Source organism: Pinus tabuliformis, chromosome 9 (assembly GCF_031772625.1).
Source record: "Pinus tabuliformis cultivar Carrire ecotype Pingquan chromosome 9, CPIR1, whole genome shotgun sequence".
Lineage (NCBI taxonomy): Eukaryota > Viridiplantae > Streptophyta > Pinopsida > Pinales > Pinaceae > Pinus > Pinus tabuliformis.
Window position 1 is genome coordinate 987528239 of NC_142307.1, and position 27218 is coordinate 987555456.

At 36.4% G+C, this 27218-nt stretch overlaps 1 long non-coding RNA gene across 18 annotated transcripts; it reads left to right on the forward strand.

The window, feature by feature from the left end:
* The first annotated feature begins 210 nt into the window (after window positions 1-210).
* Window positions 211-25172, forward strand: LOC149152041 (uncharacterized). 18 transcript variants are annotated; one of them, XR_016262748.1, is made up of 5 exons: window positions 211-747; window positions 17611-17723; window positions 24308-24473; window positions 24569-24678; window positions 24782-25172. It is a non-coding gene; the product is annotated as an uncharacterized LOC149152041 (long non-coding RNA). The 18 variants fall into 18 exon arrangements; XR_016262754.1 differs by having other exon boundaries at window positions 24621-24678; XR_016262747.1 differs by having other exon boundaries at window positions 24376-24473.
* The last annotated feature ends 2046 nt before the right edge of the window (window positions 25173-27218 follow it).

Sequence of the window (27218 nt, forward strand, 5' to 3'; positions counted from 1 at the left end):
ATAATGTTTTAAATTTTATGTAATTTTTTAAAGAGTATAATTTATAACTTGAGTAGTGGACACTAAGCTTCATTGCAACACTTGTAATTTTACATTCAATCCATTTACATATAATCCAAATTTAACCTCTTCTTCTTTAGTGTTCCCGTTCCTGCTTCGGGGTATGCTAGTTAAAAAGGTTAAATAGAGAGTGAGCATTATTTCTCAAAAGCCGCAAACACTTATTCTCCCCATTACATAGAGAGTTTGATAGCTTGAAAACTTCCACCCTAATATGTTCCTTATGAGTAACAATCTCACATTCAAAACTCTGATGGAGGGTATAAAGCATTGCAAAAATAAGAATGCTCTTGCATCCCAAGGCCACGAAATCTCTCAGGAAATAACCCGCATAGTCCTCACAGAGCACGATGCTATGTTGGGGATTGGCCTCGTAGTAATCCTTGTAAGAACATGGTTCAAATTCTAGTCTCATTTGAAATCCCTTCAAAGCTTACCGAATATGCCCATCCCACCAATAGCAGGCTTGAGGTCACTCCTCCCACCTACGTAGGACAATGGCAGCAATAGTGAGAATTGAACCTGCAACCCATAACAAGCCGAGCCCTTGGTTATAGTCACAAGAAAGGTTTGGCCCACTACCTCTATGGAGAGCGATAGGAGGAATGAGGGTGAGGGCATGCTGACGATGCTCAATTCAAGAGGCAAGGTCGTGGTCTTTGAGAAGACGCTGAATATAAATTTTGTGTGAGTACGTTATTTTGTCCATTTTTTTTTTCTTCTTTAAATTCAAATTTTATTTTGAGTTTTGTGGTTTGGGATTGAATCTTGAGTCTTTTTCTTCGGGATTCGAGCCCATCACCTCTGTTGGCACTGTGGAAACCCCAATTTGAATTTAACCGAAGAATAAAAACCATTTTTGCATAATTATTTTGTTCTTATAGTTCAAATTGATGACCTCTGGTGGGTGTTCAGAACCTCGAAGGTGGTGGGGAGTTTGGTGTTAGAGCATATTACTTAAATTGTGAAATTCAATCCATGTATTCATTGTGACTAAATTGACATATGTATGTAAGCTACAACAAAATTAGGATGGCTTGCATTGATACGATGTGTTTAGTTCCACTAAATTAAATGTTAAAAAAACAATAATTTGGGGTATTTTTATTAAAAAATTATGGGTTGACTCGTCTTATTTTTGGTGATTTCTATGGGTTTGTGGCTTTAGCAGCCAAAATTTTAGGTCTATTGTTTTTGTTGTTGTTAAACATGCTTTGAATTTTTATTGATAACATATACACAACTAGCATAATTAAAAAAAGGGTAGGGTAACAATCGTCACGGTAGGTCATTTTTCCAAAGAGGTTGAAACTAATTTCCCTAAAGGATTCAAAATCAAATATCAGAGAAAGCTTGATAAACAAGGAGATGGATGCTATCGTAGGCAACTAAGGTTCTCAAGGAGAGACACATTAAGAAGATAGTTTGACCGCGACATGCTTGGCTTACAACCCACTTAAAAGATGCTAAAAAAAGGTCAGCGGTAATATTTATTAATTGTCGAACATGCATGAAGCCTTGACAGTCAATTGTGGAGACGTTTTGATTCTAGAGCATGTCCCCAATCAAGCTTCTTTAATGTTATTTTTCTAAAATTAAGATCATTCCTTCCATAGACATTATGGTTGTATATACCTAAGATGGACCACAGACTGAACTAAGCCTCCCAATCTTCAGGGCTCTAATAGTGAGGAAGAAAGAAGACCTTCTTGTCATTATGGCTCAACCATGTTGAAGTCCCCACAAATCAGCCAGTTGGAATCTGATAGCTTTTCAATTATTCAATGGAAAAAAATTACACATTCCAAAGCATCATTTGGAGCATAGATGTTGGCAACCCCTAACATATGTCCATTCAGTTGTAACAAAACCTTGGCCAATCTTTAGATAGGATATGTGCCCTAGTATGTAACATAGGTAGCAACTATGGTTGACAACAACATTGCTAAAGAACTTTTCCCTTCCGAGGATCAGATCTATATGCCTTGGCACTAGATCAAATGAAATTAAGTGAAGTCTTGAGAAAAAATCCTGTCACTTTCACTTCTTACATATAGACTATGTCTAGGCTATGAATAAATTAGCATAATCAATAGACTATGTACTTTCTATTAGCATCTAAAACATCCCAAACATTCTCCGAGAAGGCTCAATTTGGGGGTGAAAGATACATACCAACCCTAGTATTGTTGTCATATTGGTATCCACCCCATCTGACTATTTTAGCATCCTGGATGAATTAAAGGTTAGAGTCTGTGAGGGAGAGAAAATATTCTCAATGCCTTAAGTTTACTAAATGACACCTTTCCTTTCTATGTTGTATCCCCTATCCAACATAGGTGATGGTGGCCTATTTGGCGTGCCTGTGTTAAAATGTGTTTGAGAACTCCGCAAACTAGGGGTAGGTGGATCTGTTCTACTTGTTTGTTAATTAGGGTTTGGTAGTTGGAGGAGCTTGATTCTCTTGGGGGACTGGGTGTCAATGGTGTCTGGGGCACTCCTAGATGTAAGAAGGCAACAATATCAAGACTTTAGTAGCAAAAAAAAGTATTCATATTGTTAAATCCTCTACTTGAATGTTGATAATTTTTCATTCGACATATTTTTTTTCCCAAGCATTAAGAGCAAAATCAATAAGTAGAACATATAATCATTGCTTCCACTAAGGATCACATTATGCTCCGGCCAAGGAAACTGATATGATACCCCACAAACATACTGAGCAATGCTAGCTAGGATTTAAATTAGTTTGGCTTAGGCATTATCACTGTGAGTCACAACCACTAGGGCTACCCCTTATGGGCATGTCATTCGACAGATTGATTTGCATACAAATGCACTATACCTTCTTAGCTAAGATGTATTTTCAAGTCTATGGAAGACAAATTTGCATATGGGATGAGCTATCCTTTCCCAGAAATGCCAAAGTTGTATTAGCAACCTGGCCCAAATTCTTCTAGATCAAACAATTAACTCAACAGATTTTTCTGCTGAAAATTTTCAATTCAGTGAGAAAACAATCCCATAGTGTTTTGACAGAGCTCAACGTCGTAACTTTCATGAAGATATGGGTGGAAATTTAATGTAACAAAATGTCCTAATTAAACCTAGTTAGGTGGTCATCACTTGTTAATCACTTCTCGCTCTAGACCCTTGTACTCAATAATTTCTTTCTTTTTAATAAAGACGAGTAGGGGATGTATTAAATCCACTCCCGGAAAGTGGCCATAAAACCGGGAGATGATTACAAATATTCCATAGGACTCACATCTGCTGGAAGATACAAATTAATTCCTTCCTTACATACTAAGATTTGGTCAGACAAACCTTTAGAGGAGCGCATCCCCGTTTTGCCACTATTGCTATAGATTTTGCAAAACTGCCTAGAAAATAATTTCACTTTAAAAAACAGGCTCATTCAAGATTTTTAGAATGGATAGGCGTAGAGGTATTCTTAATTCATGAATTATGAGATGGAAATGGTTTCCTCTAGCCATGCTACTCGCCAAGTCATTCATCTGACTGTTGGTCTGAGAGTCTGCAAACTTACAACGTAAAGCCTTCCTGCTCTTATTTCGCTTGCCCATTTTCTTCTTCATTGTTTGACCTTCAACGGCTAGAGTCAAGGATGCGCCATCTTGGGTATGGATAGTCCATACTACATAGGAAAGACTGTAAGGAAAGTGAGGGTCTGGAGTCAGGATCAGTCACTGATTTCTTGAAATTATAGGCACTGCTGAGATCCTTCTGGTTTGTGGAAAAATTTCGCCTGACAGAGAAAAGAATCCATTGCTGAGATTGCAATTTCCTAGAGGGGACACTATTTATGTTGAGTTTGGAGCTCTAGGATTTCATCACTTTTGAGGGACTGAGAAAAAAGCGAGTAGAATCCAAAAGCCAAATATTATCTCTAACAGAGACAGATACGAGGAGAGATCTTGCAAATGACAAACCCCCTCAAAAACTAAGGCTTGTCTTATATAGCTTGTAGTCTTCTTTATCCATATTTTGTAGTCTTCTATCCCATAACATCGTTGATGATGAATTGAATCACTTCTAGTTTGTAGGTTCGAGTAGTTAATAAAACAAGAAACAAATTGGAAACTAAATATAACAACACATGTAATAACTCAGGATTTACGTGGTAAAACCCTGACAGAGTGTCAAGGAAACATCCACGGGGCAAGGGATTGGAATCTCTATTCAATCAATAAATGATTCTCTTTACAATAGTTCGGGCATTCATCAGTTTTATATGAGCCTCCTCAGTTACATAACCGATGTTTCAGTATAAAACTAACTTGTTAATAACTAATACATTTTACCCAAATTTACATAATTAGTTGTCAATTTCCAACAAACTCCACCTTGATAACAATTTTCCTAATCCCTTGCCCATGCCCATTCATCATCTTTTCTGCAAGCCAAGAGAAGCTAAACACCATCGCAACTTCTCTACTGTAACTGGCTTTGTGAATATGTCTGCACAATTTTCTCGCGTATGGACCTTTTGAAGCGCTACTTTTCCGCCATCGATCACATGTCTCAGAAAATGATACCTTACATCAATGTGCTTGGTTCTGCTATGATAAGAAGGATTTGTAGCCAAGTGAATAGCACTTTGACTGTCACAAAGTACATTCACTTTCTCCCGCGTCCTTCCAATCTCATCAAGTAGACCCTTTAACCAGATTGCTTCTTTACTGGCATCTGAAGCAGCTATATATTCTGCTTCAGTAGTGGATAACGCGATTGCTTCTTGAAGCTTTGACATCCAACTAATTGCTCTACCTGCAAGAGTAAAGACATAACCTGTAGTAGATCTTCTTTTGTCCAAATCACCTGCATAATCAACATCTTCATATCCGCAAACTGATCCTTCACTACCATTAAAGATGATGCAACGGTCACTTGTGCCTCTTAGATATCGAAGCACCCATTTCACTGTTCGCCAATGTTCTTCACCTGTATTTGCCATGAACCTGCTGACAACTCCAACTGCATGTGAAATGTCAGGTCTTGTAGATACCATCGCATACATTAAGTTGCCTACAACATTTGCATATGGTACATGAGACATATACTGCTTTTCTTCATCAGTTCTAGGACTCAAAACCGATGAAAGCTTAAAATGGGAAGCTAATGGAACATTAACAGGTTTCACATTGTTCATATAGAACTTTTCAAGTACTTTCTCCACATAATTCTGCTATGATAACCAAAGCTTACCATTTTTCCTGTCTCTGTGTATCTCCATGCCCAAGATATGTTTTGTTGCTCCAAGATCCTTCATATCAAATGTCCTAGAAAGTTGAGCCTTTAACCTGTTGGTCTCTTCCATGCTTTTGCTTGCAATAAGCATATCGTCAACATACAAAGCTAAGATAATGAATATGTCATTGAAACTCTTGAAGTATACACAATGATCATACTCACTTCTTATAAATTTCTGGCTCATCATGAAGGAGTCAAACTTCTTGTACCATTGTCTGGGAGACTGCCTCAGACCATACAATGATTTCCTGAGCTTACAAACTAATCTTCTACTGCGACCTTGTACAAAACCTTTTGGTTGTTCCATATATAACTCTTCATTCAAATCACCATGTAGAGAAGTTGTTTTAACATCTAACTGTTCTAACTCAAAGTTAAGTAATGCAGTTAGTGCTAACACAGTACGAATAGAAACAAGGTTTACAACTGGTGAAAAAATCTCATGAAAGTCGATACCTTCAACCTGAGAATACTCTTTTGCTACCAGTCTCGCCTTATACCTTTCGATACTTCCATCAACTTTTTGTTTCAGTTTGAAGACCCATTTGCATCCAACAACACTTCTCCCTTCAGGAAGTTCTACAAGATCCCAGGTATTGTTCTTGGCTAAGGAATCCATTTCTTCTTCCATAGCCATTTTCCATTTTTCGCTATCTGTATCATCTACTGCTTCCTGATAACAAGAAGGTTCCCCATCTTCAGTAATCAAAGAAAAAGATGAAGCAGAATCTTCATACCTTTTGGGAGTTTTTCTTTCCCTTGTAGACCTTCTTAGAGTGACTGGTTGCTAAACTGGTTCAGAAACTTCAACAATTTCCTTTGTATCTTTAACACCTTTTTCTCCAGAAGCTTCTTCTTCCTTTTCACTATCACCAAAATCTAGCCTCCAACTGAACTTGTTGATTTGGCGATACCAGTTCCTGTTCACTTCTTTTAACTTTTGATTTTAAAAGAGAAGATTCATCAAATGTTACATCTCTACTAATGACTATCTTCTGCGATGTAGGATCCCACAACCTGTATCCTTTCACTGCATAGTCATACCCAACAAAGACATAACATTTCGATTTTGGATCTAATTTTGAACGCTGATTTTTAGGAATAAGAGAATAAGCATCACAACCAAATATCCTTAAATGTGAATAATCACAAGACTGACCTGTTCAAACTTCTTCAGGAATTTTACTATTAATTGCTACTGAAGGTGATCTGTTAACTAAATAACAAGCATTGGATACTACTTCTGCCCACAACTCCTTTTGCAAGTTAGCATTGCTGATCATGCTTCTGGCTCTTTCCATAAGAGTCCGATTCATACGTTCAACAACACCATTTTGCTGAGGAGTATAAACAACAATTTTGTGTCTAACAATTCCTTCATCCTTACAGTATTGTTCAAATTCTATTGAAGTGAATTCACCACCATTGTCAGTTCTTAAACATTTAATTGATTTGCCTGTTCTTTTCTCTACCATTGCTTTAAATTGTTTAAAGACATTGAATACATCAGCTTTCTTTTTTAGCATAAAGATCCAAAGTTTACAGGAGAAATCATCAATAAACATTAAAAAATATAGAGCACCTCCATATGATACAACAGGAGATGGTCCCCACAGATCATAATGAATATAGTCTAAAATATCTTTACTATTATGATTCCTAGTTTTAAATCTCTATTTACACTGTTTTCCATACACACAATGTTTACAGAAATCCAACTTCAAGGATTTCAAATCAGGAAGTGATTTACGTTTCATCAGTACCTGAAGACCTTTCTCGCTAATGTGACCCAATTGTTGATGCCATAGGCGAGTATCTTCTTCTTCTTTTTCTGACACAATCGTTGCTTCATTGATCTGAGTACTTCCTTTGAGTCTGTAAAGATTTCCGACCTTTTCTGCTTTCGTAACAACTAGGGCGCCTTTAAAGACTTTCAGCACGTCATTTTGACCTGTAAACATATAACCATCCGAATCCAACACTCCCAAAGAAATCAAAATTTTCTTCAAATCAGGTACATGTCTAACACTAGTTAATGTTCTAACTGTGTTATCATACATTTTAATCCTGATATTTCCCATCCCAACAGTCTGACATGATACGTTATTACCCATAAACACAGAACTACCATTTACATTTTCATATGAAGTAAACCAATTTCTGTGTGGACACATGTGATGAGAAGCACCAGAGTCTAACAGCTAGCTTTCAACACCCTAAGAGACATTACATGAAGTTTCATCTATCATACATAATTCTTCAGCAGATAAAACTTCGTCTATCATACCTGAATCAACCTGATTTGCTTCCTTCTTCGAGTTATCAGACTCTTGTCATTTCCAATAGTCTTTCTTCAGGTGTCGAATTTTATTGCAGTGCCAACATTTTGCCTTACACTTATTTCCCTTTGATTTAGATCTGGAAGACCCCCTTGTTTTTTCTCCTCTTTCCTTTGACCGTCCTCTAGCTATCATGGCTTCTGATGCAACTGTTTCATTACTGGATTTCCTTCGTACTTCTTCAGACAAGAGAGCTCCCACAACTGATTCAAATTTCAAAGAATCAGCGGTGCTCAAACTGATTGAAGTTACGAAGTGATCCCATGATTCGAGCAGAGAACACAACAAGGTTATAGCTTTGTCTTCTTCCTGAATTTTAACTTCCATATCTGTTAATTGGCATATAAGTGTATTAAAAACATTCAAATGTTCTGCAACTTTTGAACCCTCCTTCATTCGAAGACTGTACAGTTGTCTTTTCAAATAAATTATATTGGTTAACGACTTTGTCATATATAGTTTTTCCAGTTTTTCCCATAAACCTGAAGTTGTACTCTCTTCAACAATGTTGAAGAGAACTTCATCCGCCAGGCATAACCTGATGGTACTGAGAGCTCGGGCATCCAAGTCCTCCCAGTCCGAATCAGTCATGGTTGCAAGTTTCTTATTTGCCCCGTCCAATGCCTTGTGCAACCCTTGTTGCACCAGCAAATCCCTAACTTTCAGTTTCCAAAGAGCAAAGTTGCTCTTGCCGGTGAATTTCTCCACCTCGAACTTTGCATTCGACATTTTGGCCATTTCTTTCTAATTTGTTCTAGACTATACTTCTAGTGTTAAATTTCACCACAATCTGCTAGCAACTAGGGTTTCTTTCTTTTCAACAAAAAAAACTAATTTTGTTGTCCCTTTTTTAAAACCCTGATTTCTGTCTTCAACTAGGTTTTTTTTTTTTAACAAAAAAACTAATCTTGTTGTTCCTTCAAATTAATGAAAAACCCTTTGTTTTTCTTTCCTTCAAAAAACCATTTGTTTTCCTTTCCTTCAAATTTTAATGAAAAAACCCGTTTTTCTTTCCTTCAAATTTTAATGAATTTCTGGAAAAATTTCCTGGGAAAAGAAATTGCTTTCAAATTATTTTACCCGGATCTTCCACAGAGGCAAAACCTTCTTCACACGCAGGCGACCTTCTTGGCAGGTAGTGGTTCTGGTACGGGATACGCAGAGGCACACATGGTCATCCTCTTCCAGTGCTTGATGGCTCTAGTCCATGCAGATTGATCTGGTCCACGCAGATGGCTCAGGTCTTCACACGCTCTGGTCCACGCAGATTCCTTGCATATCGTTCCTCGTTCCACGCTTCCACGCTCCTCCTCCTCAGCCTTTGGTAGTTCTGGTAGCTTTTAACACACAGGTCTTTTTAACACGCAACACTCACTGCTTTTAACACACAGTGTTTTAACACGCAGCACTCACAGCTTTTAACATGCACGCAGCAGATTAATGAGCCTCCATGCAGCGATGAGGTCTTTAACACGCAACAGATTTCTGGTCTTTAACACACATGCATCAGATTTTTGGTCTTTAACACGCACGCAGCAGATTTCTGATCTTTAACACGCACGCAGCAGATTTCTCTCTCGAGCTCCAATTTCTCCAAGACCTTCAACTCAACTAACTGGCTCTGATACCATTTGTAGGTTCGAGCAGTTAATAAAACAAGAAACAAATTGGAAACTGAATATAACAACACAAGTAATAACTCAGGATTTACGTGGTAAAACCCTGACAGAGTGTCAAGGAAACATCCACGGGGCAAGGGATTGGAATCTCTATTCAATCAATAAATGATTCTCCTTACAATAGTTCAGGCATTCATCAGTTTTATATGAGCCTCCTCAGTTACATAACCGATGTTTCGGTATAAAACTAACTTGTTAATAACTAATACATTTTACCCAAATTTACATAATTAGTTGTCAATTTCCAACATAGTTGGCACCCCCTATTTGCTTGGGCATCGGATTCAGCATTTTAGGCTCTTAACACATCGAAGAAAATAAATGAGGGAAATGATCCAGATATCTGAGAATCCTTTTTAGAAAAAGATTCAAAAAGTTGTTGCTGGGATTAGATATTTTGATCAGGAACTGAATTGATAAAAGTGAATCACAGTTAGCCTAAGTCACTTGACAAGGGGACATGGGACACGCAGAACTCAAAAATTTGAATGTCCAACACGGGCACGTTGACCCCCAGAATAGGACACGTTATATATATATATATATATATATATATATATATATATATACTAAATAGATATTTCTTACACAAATTCTCATTCATGATATAAATTCAGACATAAATCCAGATTCTACATTGTAAATTTAAGATTTGTTACTTTTACAAAGTAACATTACACATACAAATAAAATTGTGACAAATTCATCAATGATCCAATCGGAGAAAGACAAGAAATTGCATTTTTCTCATTAATTCATCAAAATTAAAATGTGTTACATAGGTAGTAGCAATGCCAATGGAAAATATAAATAGAAAATACATAACAACTACAAGCCTCAAGGTAGTAGGTAGCTAATGACTCATGAGTCATCAATCATCATCATCAAAATCAAAATCATTGTCATTGTCACCACTTCTCTCCTCTCCTACATCCTCCTCCTCTGTGTCCAATTTCATCTCTGCATTTACTAGTGTGGAGGATGACCCCTCAACAGTATCACCATCATCAAAAGTGACAGGCTCGAGCAACCCCACTATTCATTCTGCCCTCAACATTTGAAGTTGTCGTTGTAGCCCCACTTCTAATATAGGGAAGACTTACAAACCCTGATGAAATTGGAATAGGAGGGGCATCACAAATGGGGAAATTCTTCCCCTTCCTTTGACCCTTCCCTGCTTCCCTTGATTGAGCCCTGAATGTTGTAAAAAAATAAAGAAAAAATACACATGCAAACTGATATAACAAAAATGTAAAAAAAATAGAACCAAAATACACTTACCTATTGCTTGAACCACCTCTAAAATTCTCCCAAACCCTTTAGTACAAGCTCCCACACACTCAAGAATAAGTGCCAAATGAGCCTAAAATAGGATTTATTGGTAGCACAAAACACTTTTTTATGGGACATGTGTCCTGAAATCAGGACACGCTGGGCAAGCTGTCGAGATTTGCATGTCCCTCGAATACCACTCTCCAGGACATGCCATGCACACTCATGGGAAACATGTCCCAGCGAACTGTGTTCGATTCGTGGGTTTCAGGACACGACAAGGGGTTTGGAGGAATATGGTTTCTTAGTAGTTACCTTGTTTATGCTTTGTTCCTTGGTGATATGAAGGCCCAACAAGAGTCCATATAACAGAACCTTATTGTTTGTCCTCAACCCTCAGCCCCAACTATACTTTCCTCAGCCCCAACTATACTTTATTCCCTATTATTCTCCAAGGTGAACAAGTATCCCTCTGCACCCTGCGACTCCTACATTCCTCTTTGCAGCTCCATCAAAACATAATATCCAACCGTCTTGAGAATATTTCCATTTAGCAAATTCCTGATTGGAGAAACATAATTTCCAGTATTTCTCAAAAGAGTGATTCACTTGAGGGAGGATAGGGAGAGAGATAACAGGATCCAAGAGTGAAGACAGCCAATGTAGCTCCAAATGGTCCAGATTGGGATCCATAGAAATAAGCTTACCCCTGTTAGATTTGAGGTACGAAGATAATGTTGTGAGGGCAGTAGCTTTAGCGAGAATATTTTTATTTTGAAGATAGAATTGTTACGGGACAACTATATTTTCCAACAGACATATTTAGGAATAGAGATCCATAGCCATTTTAGACAACAACTATATTTTCCAACAGACATATTTTGGAATAGAGCTCCATAGCCATTTTAGACAAGGTTTACTTGCCCAAGACCCTTTGTAGTGAATATTCTATTTTGAAGTATAAGATGAAATATCCAAGGGCCAGCACATTCTGTCTTGCATAGGGCCAAGCACTAGTGACCAGACCTGGCAAGTATAAGAGCATGATAAGAAAGTACGAGGGATAAATTCTTCATGAAGGTTACATAAGGGACATCTTGAAGGACCCTGGATCCATCCTTTTCTTAAGTTTTCAGCAGTAAATATTTTCTTGTGAGTGAGAAGCCATAAAAGTTTCTTTTAAGAGATTTAGGAGGTATTTGATCTTGGAAGAGGAGGTTTTCGTACCCAATTTTGACTGTGTAGATGTGATATTTCCAGCTTATTTCATCTACAATGAATTGATTCAATGGCACACATCCTGCCATCTTGGCTTGCAAAAGGCTGCCCTGTCGCTGGAGATTAGGGGGAATATTGTCAGGAAACCAACCATTCCATCTGCCAGACTGGTCTCAATTGACCAGGTGAGAGAGTTTGATGAACCCTTTGTTCATCAAAAGCATCTTTATAGTAGAGAGGTCATCATTTACTGCAAGGGGGGTCTGTTTAGAATGGAGTCTTGCCACAGTAAGATGTTCCTACCATTACCCAGGGTCCAGCTTACATGGTCTTTAATCAAATTACAAGAGGAGGAAATTAGCTTCCAAACTAGAGAATTTTGACAACCGAAATGCAGAAGAGGATCACCTGAGGGCTGACCATAATTAGCCTGAAGAATCATCGCCCACCATGCATCTAGTTGAGTTTTCATTTTCCAAGCTAGTTTGGCACCATAGGCTTATTCATCAAAGTTGGATCCCAGATTCCCAAGCCACCATGGGACATGGGAGCCTAGACAGTGGCCCAATTAACCAAATGAAGCTTTTTGTGGTGGGTTTATTTCCTTCCCACAAAACTCTCCTAATAAATCTTCCTAGAGTTTGCTATGCATACTGGGGACAGAGTATGGTCGAGAACTGATACAAACGGATAGCAGTGAGCATAGATCGAGTTAGAACAAGGAGACCAACTAAGTTAAGCCACCTGGCCCCCCAGGAATCCATTTTTATTTTTTATCCTAGACATCACATTTTGTAAAATTTAATGGGGCTGAGATTTTAAGCATATTGGGATACCCAGATATTTCAATTCTTTCTAGTCCTCCATGACGTTGAAGAATAAAACTTCCCGTATTTAATTTCTTTTAAGAGTGGAAATATTCCAAGTAAATATCAGCGATTTGGCTGATTTGGGTTGCCCACCTAAAGCCATTAGGAAGCAGTCCAAAACGTGCTTGAAACACCTTTCAATTATTATTGCAGATCCTCTAAGAAAAATTATGTCATCAACAAACTGTGAATGGTTTGATTTTAACCTCTGGTGAGAACCTGAGACCAGGAAGGTTTCCATTTCTGTGTTCATATTCCAAGCATCTGATCAACGTTTTAGCCACCAGGATGTATAAAAATGGGGATAAAGGGAAACCTTGCCTTAAACCCCATGAGGCTTTAAAAATCTGGAAATTCTTCCATTGACTAGAGGAGAAATCCAGGGGGAGCTAATGCACATATCTATCCAGTGAATATATCTTGGGTCGAAACCCATTTTGTTTAGCACTTTTATGAGAAAGTTGTGCCTAAATTTGTCAAAGGTGTGTTGTCCATATTTAATTTAATTGCCATACCTCTGTCTTGTCTGGAGTAGTTGCAGATGATATCTTCTTGAACAATGATTACATTGTCAAGTATTTGTCTGCTAGGGACAAACCTATCTTGATTTCCTGAAATAATTGAAGGAAGAAATTTTTTATTTCTCTCGGCCAAGAGTTTACATATAAGTTTATACAATACAATGCACAAAGATATACGCCAGAACCGATTAAAAGAGGATGTTTTATGCTCTTTTGACACCAGAGCGAGAAGGGAAGAATTTGTACCTCCTATAATACTCCCCTATTTCATAGAATACCCGATCATTTTGCAAAGGTCCCTTTTGATCAATTCCCAGAAGTGCTGATAAAAATGAGCAGAAATCCGTCAAGGCCAGGGCCTTGTCCGGATGGAGGGAGAACAAAGTTCTATGAATCTCCTCTTCATTGGGCATACTTGTGAGAAGTTGGTTCATTTCCACTCTAATGACTTATGGAAGGTGCTCTAACATGTAATCTTCTCCTTCCTCTATTGGACCATCTTGCTGAGGGTAGATTAGAAATGAGCCATAACTGCTTCTTTTATATGGTGAAAATATTTAATATTTCTCCCATTTGCTGAGATTTCCTTTATTGTGTTACTTCTTTCTCGATTTCTAACCGTGGAAGAATTTAGTATTTCTGTCGCCTACTTATTAGCTAGATACCGTGGGATTTTATCCTCGATTCTTTTTCCTCTACTCTAAGCAGAGGTTGATATTCCTGGATTTTTTTTTTCTTGAAGTAGCAAATCCAGAGTGACCGATTCAGAATCCAAAGATGACTGTATTTGAGTCATTTATTGTTCCAAGGCTTCGATGTATTGTTTCCAAGCAGTGAAAGTTTGTGGCCCAATGTTTGTTACAAGCTTTCAATCTTCTAAGCTTTTCTTCCCAGATCTTTATAGGACTGTCTTTCACCCAAGCGGACCAAGACTAGGAGACCAACTCATGGAAGTCAGGATGGCCAATCCAGATTGGGTTGAACTGAAAGGGAATAGGACCAAAATTTGAAGGGGGCAACAGATCAGGCTTTATAGGACAATGATCTGATCCACTCCAAGGAAGAATAGAAGATTTAATGCTAAGGTTACCATCTAAAAACTCATCTGCTATTGAGAATCAGTCAACTCTAGATGTGATGTGGCTGGCCACTATTCTTGTGTTGCCCCAGGTGAAGCGAAATCCCAAAGGGAGAATGCCTATGGGCTTGGAATGACTCATTAGATCCTCCATATATTCCTGAAAGGGGTCTCTTACACTCGAACCTTCTTTCTTCTCCCATCCATACATAGTGGTGCTAAATTTTCCCCCATATATTCTTAAGGTTCGAAACTTTGAATCTCGAATGCTAGACAATGAGGCCCAACACTCTTGCTTCTCTTGAAAGTGGATAAGCATTTGGATGTTTATGATAAATAATACCTAGTTGGAAGATAGGTCCTTGAAAGAAGTAGGCAGTCAATGGAGTGATTTTTTATGGTTTAGAGGGAGGACTTGGCTAGGGTCCCATAAAGTGCTGATACCCCCAGAAGCACCACAAGCATTGATTGCTAGCATATTACTGCAACACTAGATCTTATTTTGCTGTGCTATAATATGTGATTCCTCTAATTTAGTCTCCTGAAGAAGTACTATTGTTGGTTTTTCTTTTTAGATTAGGGATTTGACTTCTGATTTTCTTTTTTCTGAGCCTAACCCTCTACAATTCTAGGATAATATGATCATCATTTTATTTTAGAAGAAGAGGCCCCTTTAGAGGGGTCAGATCCAACTCCTTTTTTACTTCCTTTGCTTGTGTTTTCTCCTAAATGGGGGCTGTGGAGGATGGATTGATGTCCCAATTCTTTCTCCCTTTCAGTTTTCTCAATCTGGAGTTCTCTATTTGATTTTCATCTTGAGCAACGAATCTTCCTCTCTATCTCTTTTGTTTTTCTTCCTCATTTTTCTCATTCTCCTAGCTGGTTGTAGTTCCAAAAACACTTTCCTTTTTGGTTGATAATAAATCCTCTTCATTCTTTGATAAACCTTCCATGTTGGTCTCTATTCATACCGCAGAATGGGAAACATGTGCTGAGAGTTGATGTTGCCTAGAAGAGTATTGTTTTCCAAGAAGATAGGGGATTTGGGGTTTGTGAGATGGGATTTCCCCTTCTTCCACCTCGGCTGATAAAACTTCGAATTTGTTGTTGTCATTACCAGATTTGCTGCCAGGATTGGCTGTATTACTTGTACCTTCCCATTTCCCTAAGATTTCCACTTCGGAGAGAGAGGGATAGGAGGTTGACTACAATATCCCCCTCTGTGAAGATTGTTGTGGGTTTGTTGCTTGTTATTTCCTTTTCTTTTTTTGGTTGTTTTCCATTTTTCACCTTCTTGTCCTGGCTTAGCTTGCTCCTCCTATATTTTGGGACAATTCCTGGCAAAATGTCCATAATCATAACCAATTTTTCACTTAAAAGGAAGTTGGTCGTAATCTACTTCTTGAATGTGCGTATAGTTGTACATTTCTATATTGATGGTTGCAGAAAGACCTTTCTCCAGGTCAACCTCAACACAGATCTAGGTGCATGAGAAGAGGTCCTCGCAAGGTTCAACACTATCAATGAATTATTTCATGTATTTTTTTAAAGACAGGATCATTGAGATCTGATAGTCCAATTTTTCCAGTTCTATTTTAAAAACTGGTTTGATAGGTGTACTGGTTTGGTTATCATTTTTTCAGTTTTTAAAACTATGATTAATACTTCAACACACCCTAGAAATCCATATAAGTAATTCAGTACTAGGGATAAGGAATTCCTAGTCACAACCATGGCTTTCATACCATGTTGAAAAACTAGACAGGTTAGGCATATAATCCAGGACTTGCACCGAGCGGAAGGGTTTCTCTGCCATTGAGCCACATTCCTTCTTATTGATGTCACCCCATGTTAATTGATATCAAACATTTAGACCTAGGTATAGGGTATTCCTAGCTACAAGCATGGTTTTAATAACATATTGGAAAGTATAACAACTTAGGAATCAAACCAAGGACTTGACCCTTGCTGGTGTTTTTCTCTGCTATTGAGCCTATATGCCCATACAATCTAGGACTTGCACCCAACCGAAGGGCTGCTCTGCCACTGAGCCACATGTCCTCTTGTTGATTTCATCCCTGTTAATTGAAAACAAACATTTAGACCTAGGGATAGGGTATTCCTAGCTACAAGCATGGCTTTAATAACATATTAGAATTTAGAACAACTTAGGAATCAAACCTAGGACTTGACCCTTGCTCCGTTTTTCTCTGATACTGAACTATATACCCATTTGATGATGAATATCATACATGTTCAGGTGTGCATTGACGCTCCAACATTCCCCTTCAATCCACATTGAAATTTCAGATCTTGGGATAGGGAAATCCTAGTCACAACCATTACCTAGATGCTACGCGGAGAAACTAAATAGTCTAAGAATCGAAAAAGTAGATAGATCAGATATTGAACCCAATCCTTTCTCTTGACCACTTTATTTATCTAATCACTAAGATACACAACCTTTTGATGACAGGAATGTCCATGTTCAGGTTTGGACTGATACTTTAATTTTAATACCCACTCTGCTTCCATGTAAGCCATTCATATCCAAGGATAGGGAATTCATGTGCACAACCATAGCTTTGATACCATGTTGAAAAAGATAAACAAGCAAGGAATCAAAGGCATGACCTGTCCCTAGCTGGCAGGATACTCTACCATTGAGCTATATGCCCTCTTGATGACAGGTAAGATCTACATTCAGGAGTAGATTGAGACACCCAGAAGTATATCATTTATACATATCTCTATGTACACAAGCTTAGGGAATTTCTAGGCATGACCATAGTTCCAATGCCATGAGAAAAACTTAACAAGCAAGGAATCAAAAGTAGGACCTGCCCGTGACTGGCAGGCTGCTCTACCATTGAGCTAGATACCCCCTGGATGATAAGAAATACCTACATGCAGAAGTGGATTGACACTCCAAGGAGTATATCATTTATATATATGCCTATATACACAATTGTTAGTAGGGGTATGCTATGTGATTTTTGGTTGTTGGCTGGAAATTCATGGCTATGTTGGGAGAGGAAATTTGCAAGCTAAATTTTTGGCCCGATGATGTAAATTGTATGATGTACTCTCTTTTGTTCATGAATGAAATATAAGATGCATTTTTTGAAAAAATAAATATATATATTATTGGTAGGGATATTGCATGGTGACATACCTACGTTAGTTGTTTATAAAGTACCCATATTAGTTCTTTGGGTTTTCTAGATTTTGTCTTATGCTTTTGGGCAATTGACAATGCTAAGAAGACATTACATTAATTCGGGTTATTTTGTTTTCTAGATTTTGAAGGGTGAGCTCAGTTTTCATTTGTATGGATTCATAATGTGCATTATGGAAACTGCTGCGGGAGCTCTCAAGTCCGTGCTTTAGGGGATTTTGATTTCTTCAGAAGGGTATCTTGTTAAAGTCTTGTCTACATGTTTTATTTTATTCTATATGCAACCCTTTGGTTCAGTCAGTTGTATTGAGTTATCTTTATTAAATACCAGTAATTAAATTTTAAAATTGAAGCTGCCCACTGTGTTTTAGTGTATTAGATGTCTTTACGGTAGTCTTGTATTTGGAAACTAAAGGATCTTTCCCTACAATGGGTTGATATTGGAAGAAATTTCAAGAGTGCTATGTTTCTCCTTGATAATGATTTGAACTTTGATGAATAAATTTTTGTATGATTGGAAGTGATACTCTAAATTATTGTAAAATATTTCCCATGGAAAAGATTTGTTCCATTTTCAAGGATTTTGTAATGTTGTTCTATTGATCAATTGTAAATGTAAGAGAAATGCAGTCAAGTTGGCTTTGGACAAATATGGTTGTGTTGATTGAAAGAACTACTTGAAGTAATAGTTGAGTGCTTCAAACCTTTTTCTTTGAGAAATATTGTGAGTAGAACTAAAATGAGACTATTGAGAGTAGATGTAAATTAGAACTAGAACTAGAATGCTATAAGAAAAGCTAAAAGCAGGAAGGTTCATGGATTCTTTAGAAATTAGTAATTTTTCTGCCTATCATCAAATTACTATAGTATTTTACACTATATTAACTTTGAACAATGCACACCACCTATTGAGAGCTATGATAAAATTAAGTTATCTTTATAAGTTTATAGAGTGTGCATTGAAGTTTAGGTACTGCCACTGGGCTATTTCATAAGATTGCCTACTAATAAATAATTAAAGTAAAAACATGCTTTTGATCAAAATACATATTTTTGTAACACAACATTATGCATTTAAAAAGCCAATATGGAAAGATGTGATAAACCATTGCCTCAAAGATGATCCCAAGAAGTATTTGAAATGTATGATATTATTACATTTTAAACTTCAAATGAATGATATTTACCTTTTGTTTATTGATGATTGTAAATGCTAGGAAGAAGCTGAACTCTATGAACCTTCTTCTTTATATGGCTCCCATTGTAGTAGTACTTCAAGTACTTGCAACAGTACTAATGGAACCTAATTTTCTTGGGATAACAATTGCACTTGCAAGGCAGGATGTGAAAATCATATACTACTTTTCATTAAGGCCACAGCATATTTTGTCAATTTGACCAATTTTTTGGTCACTAAGCACGCTAGTTCTTTAACTTTCTAGGTACGTTGCCTCATTTCAGCTAAACCTTTTCTTTTCTTATGCTTTAAAGTTAGTAATGATGTGGTCCCTTGGTGGATGCTCTACATGGAAATGTAAGGGACTATATATGATTACATTAAAAATCACTTTCCTATTTATAGGTTTTATTCTATGGCTTTAGATTTAGCCTGGACGAGCTTTGTTAGAATGGTTTCATGCAAGTTTTTTAACAAATATATTTTTTAACTATCAAAATATCCCATAGCATCTCTTGCTTCACCTGAGAAAATAGGTCATCCTTCTGATAACACCAAGAGCTTGTCGAACATATGAAAAAGCCTGCTACTTGGCTTATGTATTGTAGTATTTGGCTTGTTAGGAAATTGTTCAAATTTGAGTATTACCATATAGTAGTTGTTGTAGTCAATTTGATGATAAATACCAATATTAGATTATAATTCTATGCCCTCAATTCCTCTTCATCAACTGAAGCATGCAAGTTAAGTACAGGTTGTCTAGATACTCTTCCTCATTGCAACGATCTTCATAATCATACATAGAAGGGTCATCAAATCTACAATGTAAGATCTGACTGTTCACTCGTACATTGATGTTTTCCTCACTAGAAGGATCACAAGGGTCAACATTTAATTTCCTAGCTTCTGAATACCATTTTAAATCATCAAAATCAACTTCAAGGATATGGAGGAAACCATGACATTCGTCTTTGTTCGTTGATTGTCTTCTTAGCATAACAAAATTTGGTGTCGGTCATGGTGGATGTTCTGGCATGCATTCTTCATCTTCGAGATTGAGGATGTCCAAACCTACATTACACTCTTCATTAACGGATGTGTTGGTATGCCCTTCATTTTCAAAGAAGTTAGGAACATAGTTCTTATCCTCCAAGCTTGTTATTTTGTCATGTAAAACAATGGGGTCTACATCACCACAGAAAATCATATTTGTGCCATATTCTTCATCTGTCAAACCATAGAAAGATATATCATTATATACCATGTTTTTGACATCAACAAGTGTTGTCGATGGTCTAAACGTAGCCATGGGCCTCTCACAAAACATTCTATCTATGTCAATGCCGCAATTTGAAGCCATAAACTTATCCATTTCAACAATTGGGTTGTCTTCTTCTGGATTGCCCCACTCCTCTGCTATGTCATGTTCCAGCAACTCCTTGGTCAAAATGATTGGATGATTACTATTCATGGGGTTTTGATGAGGGATAATTTTCATTCTCTTATTAAAATACTACTTTTTCGCAGCATTTACTACCTCATACTTTTGAATACGCTCTAGAGAAAATGCACAGTATGTTCGTCCTCCCCCCCGCCCCAGGAGAAGTGTCAACATCCACAACTTCCAATCAGGCATTAATTGACAACACAAATGGAAATGTTAATAATGGGAACACTAATGGTGTTCCCTTATGTCCAAGACCTAGCTATCCAATGCCTTTATTTCCATATAATGGTGGATATGGCAGGGATATTTTTCCTGCAAACCACGATGGTATCATGATTGTTTATTCTTCGCTTAATGGGCTAGTAGTTTCAGATGGTCAATATAGGCCTCCCAAAAGTAATCCATTGTCATCATTGGTTTCACAGACTACATCTCTTAGTCCACTTGGGAAAAATATGTAGCCTTTACCTCCTATAACGGTATGCTACTCACAATTTCTATTTATCATTTTTTATTTGTGTTTTGATATATTTAGGATTATTTCAGGTGTAAGCTTCTTCATGAACAGAGGTACCCATCTAACATACTCTATCCTCACAAAAATACAGCTGGTACTTAAATTATTGCATTTGGGGCACATGGGTTTGAATCTAAAGGAAATGAATGGAGTTAGAATGTTTTTGACAAGGGGAGACCAAGAGGGTGAGGTAATGATGCAATGGTGAACAATAATGAAAATCTGGATGTCCTAAATGAGAAAAATTGAGGACCAAGAGCTGCAAGGTTTAGGAATCAATGGGTTACTCTAGGGGCCCCATGGAAACCTTATAGCGAAGATGATATTCACAAAAACATAAAATATAGTGTATTCATGTTATATTGTTTTTGGATATGATAGCTTGTGGAATGACAATCCTCATAAGAAAATTTTCAATGAGATTAATTTCTTACCTAACGTGATTATATATATGTGATTATATATATATATATATATATATATATATATATACATAGATATATATGCTCATAATAGTGTGTATTTGCAGGTTTCTAACATATCCTTCAGATTTCAATTTTGCACAGGTATTATCACTAATAAAAACCGCTTTGTGTTTTTGTGAATGTACCTTTGTCTTTTATTATTTATGGTTTTGGTTTACATTATGCATTCAATACTAATGAGTTCACTTTAGATTTTACATATTTGGACGTCATTGTTCCCTTTTCAATCAAACAAAGATACTATACACTAAAAGCCATATTTTATATGCCAACTTTTAGGTTGTAATAAGGGGTGGGAGAGAAGATTCCTTGTCTAAATTCACTTGTTCATGTCTTATATGTCTATGTCTACCTGCTTTGTTGCAAGGATATTACAATCCATATGAAGCTCCCCAGTTTCCACAACTATATGTTGGTCCAACAACAACAGTGTATGCTTGTGCACAAGTAACACACAGTGCATCTGGCTATCCTGCCTCACCAAGATATATGTGGGGTCCACGTATTGTTCAGTATAGCAATGCAGGATTGGTACCAAAAAAAAATGCTTCACCAAAGTATAGGGGTGTGACATCAGCACAAAACCCTGGTCAGTCTTTGGGTATATTCTACTCCTAGTTTTATGTCAATTGTTTAAAAAAAATTCAAATCAGTGGGTTTTTTAGTAGATGAAAATGATATTAATCTTTTATAAAATATTCTAAATTTTGACGAGTTCTTTCTAAAGCAGGATTAACACCACAACAATATGCAGTACCAGTGGCTCTTCAAAAATATGTGGTTGTAGCAGATCAAACTGCTTCTAGATGTATGTTTTGTGACTATTGAAGAGGGTAAAAAGAAGAGGCATAATTGTTCAACAATGATCTAAAGTTGAGATCAAACTTGAATTGAAATTATTTATGATCCATCTTTACCGATTAAAAGAGAATTATATTAAATTTTTTCGGTGAACAATTTTTTCAATTAATTTTGATCCTTATTGCTAAAAGTCCCCCATTTTTATTCTTTTGAATTTTATATGTTTACGATTGAGAACTAGATTTTGAGAGGCTGATATGTGACTAAAAAAATTGGATTCAAAAAGATATGTTACCAAGATTACCTGAGTTGAGTTTCTACTAGTGCGTTCAAAATTAATTAAGTTTAGCATCGACTTCCATATATTCCTATTAATTAAGTTAAAAAATAGCATGATTGAAGCTTCTTGAACCTTCATCTTTGCCATTTTAGGTTTCCATATATCCCGATAATGCTCTTGCACTGCATATGACCTAGCCTCTGGCGTTCAAGTATAGAATTAAATAGCATAGAGACTCAGGAAAAAATGTGTTCGATTTATCTAGAGTATTTTATTTTAACCATATTCATGTCTAGTATGTTCTTTCTCGACAGAAATATGTCTATAAATCTTGTTGTAGCTAACAAATAGAGATGTTGCTTATTTATGTTAATTTGCAACATTTTTGTGTTTTCCTGAGTTTGTCCAGACTATTTTATAGGCTGTCCAAACATAGAAAATATTTTTAGTTTTCCTGTCATGGGGTTTTGTCTATTTGGCTTATGATACGAGAAAATATATGTTGTCCCTGGTCGGTGATGAATACATTCGTTGGACTATGGGACAAACGGGAGTAGTGTTGCAGATTGCAGGGGAGGAGACTAGGAAAGATTTGATATGTTGAAACTATTGAACATTTTGTTTCGGTGGAAGTGTTCGAACTTCTACCTATAATGGAGAAAATATATATGGACATGCTATCCCATATCTGTGATATGTGGCCATCTTGTACCTTTTTTCAATCGTATACTATATTGTGAACAGACTTGTCTATGATGACAAGGCCACGAGATTGTTAGAATAGCACCTCTGAGAGTGTGCACTCTCACATACCGATCATATCATGAATTTTTTGGTATGGTTACATGTTTACACAACAACTGTGTAAACACAAAAACCTTTTCTGCTTTGTATTTGTTGTGGCTTGTTTAATGGTGCATATATAGGCCGCAATAGTCAGTGCACAAAAATTCTGAAGAAAATCAGTTATTTACACACAACATAAATTTAAACAATACAAATGTCATAATGACACTACACAACACAAGCTTTATTTCATTCATATACATTCTTTGAAATGCAATCTCTATGCACAGACTTGAGGGCCAAAAGCCAGAAAGACATGTTTCCTTTCGAATTTATAGCAAACTGTACTTTAGGAACTATTAAAACTATGGAAAATGTTGGAACGTTTAGGAGGAATTCGATAGTTAAATAAGTCACCTTTGATGTTATACATGAGCTTCAAATGATGGTTGGCAATTTGAATTCTATAGAATCCTCCTTCAGACAAAACACCTTCGATGTTATTTATTAGTTTACAGTGTTGGTTGGCAGTTTTACTTACATATAATCCTTCTGCAGCAAACGTGAATCAGGGATTCAGACCCTGAATCCATGTTGACCCACTTCAATTCCCAAATAAAAATTTGTTCTCAATCCTAGCAGCCCAAATCAACTTAAGCACTGGATATGAAGGCACCATGTGGCCATTATGTGTGGATCCAACCTCCACTTCCAACGACTTGTCAGGAATACAAACTATTGGAGTTGATATTCCTATGAGAGATCCAAACATGAATCATGGGCTATTTATCTTGACTTGTATTTTTTTAGTTGAAATGGTTATCATATGTATTAAAAGGAGGTTGTGGCTACATCATACAGTGTGGTGATTATGTGTGGATCCAACTTCCACTTCCAACGACTTATCAGGAATACAAACTATTGGAGATGATATTCCTTTGAGAGATCCAAACATGAATCATGGACTATTTATCTTGACTTGTATTTTTTTAGTTGAAATGGTTATCATATGAAATGTTTGATATCAAGGCTTCAAAACGACCAAAATTAGTAATCTGTCTATTTAAATAAGGCGTGGATATTTTCGGTCCCTGGGAGTGTGGAGATCCATGGATAGATCTTGCAAAATGAAGGAATACTTTGATTTTACAAGTAATGTGTTATCTGGTGACAAGGTTTATATCTGCATATTTGTAAATATTATTTTAATCTATCAGAATAATTCCCTTCTTATTTGTACTTTTGTGGCATATTCTGAATCTCTGATTTTTATTTACCTTTCCTTAGGAAATGTAGCGAGTGTCCTTATAATTGTACCTTATGCAGAATTGCATTTTATGACATATGAAAATACCGCTGCTGGATTTTAAATAACTGCCCTGCCATGGGAACAGGTCCTGCCGTGGATCTGCTAGCTGGATCAGTTGCAAGAGGAACATCAGTTCTGTTTACCTATCCCTTGGATTTAGCCTGGACCAAGTTGACTTCCTAGGTAAATTAACATCCGACTTTGGTATCGAATACACAGAAAGTGTTCAATGATCAAATTATGAAATGTTGAGAACTTTTACACGTTTTACTTCTTAGGCTATTGCCTATAGCATTCAAAGAGTGTTACCACAATATCTCGTTACTCCAGATTTCCCAAGGATCAGGAAATAATGTGCAAACCATATGTAATATATGGTTTGGATATGGTAATCTCTTCCCTACATTGCTATGCATTGGAATAATGTTTTTATCAAATTTTATACTTCCTCTGTCCTCTAAATGCACTGTTTATTTGCATATGTATGACAGGAAAGCAGGAAGGGGAATAGCCAAAGTCAGCAACAGAGAGAGACAAAAAAATAACCGAGGATCTCACTGCATTTGTATTTTTTCGTTTGGTTTTAAACGAGTTGGGTTTAGCCCGGTTCCCCACCTAGCCACATGCACATTTGAATAACAAGTATAATGATCTCTCATTATCTGTAAAACCAACAAGAGAAATTATAGGATTTGGCATGTCTTTCTGATTTGGATGTTATTTTTTCAACGGGTGATTTGAAAAATGGGATCTATATTCAATAGGTCCCATCCAGGTACTCAATCCAATTCGATAGCCTTGCGTCATAGCTGACATCATTGTATGCAATCTCCAATGTGACATCTAGTCTATAAATTTTATAAAATTCAAAATTTAGAGGGATTGTCGTAATTGAAAGCACAAAATATGTTTCTAGGGATTTTAACTGTTTTTTTGGTGGTCGGGACAAGGGAAAATAGCTGGACTACTCAAAAACATTTGTTGGGAAGCTTGAATGCATGTCTTGTAAATGAAGTTATCCTTGAAATCCAATTATGTCTCAAATGTTTCATTTGAAAAAGCTTACGAATTCCAATTGTAATGTAGGTAATCTAGCGATGAGAACATACAAACATAAAAACCTGGAAACATACCTGTTTATGAAGGAATTGCAAAGGGGAAGCACACACTATTGGAGGAGATTGTCCACTTTGTAGAGATCTTGGGAGTCACAAAAAGTTTGTGTATATTCTTATTTACATGAATCTATCTCTGGTTATTTCATAATCAATCACATCAATTTTGCAAAATGTTGAATAACTTTTTAAGAATGAGCATGTGTCTTTTTCACTTTTTGAAATGCCATGAGCATGGTAACTTGGTGAGAGAACCTTTCTCCTAATTGCAACTTTATAACAGGTAAGAAGGAAATCATTAAGTTTATTTTGAAAAATATAAACCATTTCCATTTTCTAATAGCAGGGTCTAGGGAAGGCAATGACCCCTCAATATCCATCATAACAATTCTCAAGGAAAAGCACAAGAAACAACACATGCACTGCGTCATTGTTGTTTTTCCTGTGTGGATTTAGCACAAATTGATTCAACTGTTTTAATTGTTACATTATTGTTTGAAAGACTTTATTATTTTTTTGTGATATCAGAGGAATATATGTACCAATATTAATGAATCTATACATCATTGATGCAGATGGTCATGTGTTTAATATGTATGATTTGATTATTTCATTTTCCTTCTTGTAAAATCCATTTGTAGGTGTTTGTGCCTATAGGTTTGCAGTCATGTGTTTAATATGTATGATTTGATTATTTCATTTTCCTTGTTGTAAAATCCATTTGCAGGTGTTTGTGCCTATAGGTTTGCAGGTGTTTCTTTTTGTAGGTCGTCATCGCAAACATTTGAGATAGAAATCCCTAGTCCTCTGGATTATGTTATAACGACTTAATTTTGGATGATCTAAATTTAGATGGATATTAGAATTATGTGTCTCCATTACCTAAATAATATTAATCTTCCTTTCTTTCATTTTTAATAATAGTTGAAACAATTATTGGTTCTACTTTAATTGTCTTATTATCCTAAAGAAAATAGGTAATTCAAATAAGTGACATAAATAGGTAGCCATCTTTTACCGTTACATATCATATCATTATATAACTTCATATTTAGATGTTTCAATTGAATAATAATACATCTTATTCCATAACTAATTTTCCCATAACTTAACTTTTATGTAATTAAGTTATATAAATTAGTTTGTGTTATAATTATAATCACTATATGGCACTTGTTAATAGATTCGATTATCTTTTTTTGCTTTATTAGGAAAATATGTTAATTAAACAATATAATAAAAATTGAAATAGTCTAATCACAATAGCCTTATAGAAAGAGGACCATTTCTAGGTCCCATATGGGTACAATACTTATTCATAATACATTGCTTCTAACTTTTCTTGCATATTTTTCTTGTTCCTCTTTCTGTATGAAGCTCATAGTTGTCTTAAAATTGACTTTCTTATGACGGTTCCAATTATCTTAGAACCATCTATTATTCTAAGTTGATTTTGTGATGAATAGTCTTGTTTACATTTGAGCTGATTGATTGGGAAGGAAGTGGTTATTTGACGTCAAATTCACTAATGTCAAGACGAGAGATAGTTATTGGTGGTCCCCATGTAACTCTGGGCTACTTTAAGAAGAAAGAGAAAACCGATGAGGCCCTACAAGTTTATTGAACATTTGGGCTTAACTTATTTTAAAATAATTATAATTATATCGATGGTTTACACTACTACATTATTTTCCACTGGAGAAGGTGGACGAGAGGAATGCAATGGTTCTATAATGGTGACATGGGGAGATTTCATTCTCATGGATGCCTTGAGATTATTGACCGTAAAAAGGAAATAATTAAGCTTCAATAT